Here is a 1,938-nt window from a genome sequence, read left to right on the forward strand (position 1 = left end):
TACTTCAAGATTTCTTGCCTTTAATGTTATTGTGTCGGAACGTGACAGTCCGATCCCATAATATCGTGTCGGAACGTGACACTCCGATCCAATAATACCGTGTCAGAACGTGACACTCCGATCCAATTATCTCATTATTTTATTTCATCAAGCCTTCTTTATTCAAGGCGCCATTTTAGTAGAGAGGGTTCAAGATTAGAAAGTCAACAGTCTCATAATTTTAGGTCAACCACAAACCACACAATCAAGACATACAACCACACCATCAAGTACATAGGAGACTTTACAATATCACTTAATACATATCAATCGCTATTGAGAGTTTATCTATCAAATAGAAATAAACCATAACCTACCTCCACCGAAGAACCGAAGTCAAGCAACTACTTCTCCAATGCTTTTCCTTTCCTCAATGCCTCTGAACCCTTCCAATCTATCAATTATGTGTGCATAATTTATAAGTTAACGAGTCTAGAAATACTCATATTATTCTTTATCTAGTCTAGACCTAAAAGTTCACCTAATTTTATAAATAATTTCATAATGTTCAAACCTAAGGGTAAATTTAACTCCCCCATTTAGCATAACTTTAATGGAATTTAAATAATTTGATACACCTAATACTTAGCTTGGTATACTAATATATCATCACTTGACTTATAGTAGTATAACTTTAAGAAAATAATCCTAAATTTCTCAAACTAGGCGTGATACATGAGGTATGCAGAAATTTACCACATTATTGTATTTTGATTTCCCACTACAATTAACACAAGATTTTTATAGTAATCATTAGACAATCCTCAATTAGTTATCAATTTAACAGGGTCCCCATATTTAATTTTCTATTAAGTATATAAGTATATTTATTATGTACCTCTTATCCTCTTATAACAATCAATTATACATATTATCAATTCTATTTAACGTTACAACAGTACTACATTCTCTAAACATTATTCAACTCTTCGTTAATCAATAACAATAAAGATTCATCCCCCACCTCCAAAACGTTACACTATACACTCACCTTCAATCTCTTGTAACACCATATGTACACATAAATTTAGCACTAATTTCTTTACAATTTTAACAATTCCCATCATTAAATGCAATTAAATCCATCAAATTTAATCACCCATGTTTTACAGATGTCAACATGTAATGTTCCCTTAATTACAAACCTACACGTAAGAAGCAATTTCAATTGAATGATTCAATTGCTTATAAACCATGACGTCACCAATTCATTTTATTCGTTAAACATAATAATTTAATAATCTAACTCCTAACTCACCCAATAATATGAAAGGATAAGCCTTAAACTTTTTGAAGTTTACCTGAAGTTTTTCCTTCAACCTTGTCGGTGGTGCTAAGAATCAAGAAGAAAAGGCGTATGCGGTTTTCGTATAATCAAATAATGTTAACCCTATTTATTATATACTAATTATAAATATGGTAATATGTACCCACTATTTATTTTAATGTTATTTTCTAATTTAACCATCAACTAAGTAAATTATTAAAACTACCCCCCTAAATTCATAATTATAATTACGAATAGTCCAAAACACCCCTTTAAATCTATCGAAAAGTATTTATCAAGAAAAAAGTTCTAGTGCTCAAACCGACTAAATGAGTTGTTACAATAGATACCAATTTACCCATCGTTCGTCCTCGAACGATCAAAAGAAAGGCGAGGGCGAGAAAGAGTACCTGAATCGGTAAAAAGATGTGGATATCTTTCATGCATATCAGCCTCACTCTCCCAAGTGGACTCTTCAACTGGCCTATTCTTCCACTGAACTTTGATAGAGGCAATCTCTTTTGATCTCAATTTGCGGACCTCCCTATCTAGAATAGCAATAGGCTCTTCCTCATAAGACAGACTCTCATCAATAAGAACTGAATCCCAACGGATAATGTAGTTTCCATCAC

Source organism: Solanum pennellii, chromosome 10, assembly GCF_001406875.1.
Source record: "Solanum pennellii chromosome 10, SPENNV200".
Classification (NCBI taxonomy): Eukaryota; Viridiplantae; Streptophyta; class Magnoliopsida; order Solanales; family Solanaceae; genus Solanum; species Solanum pennellii.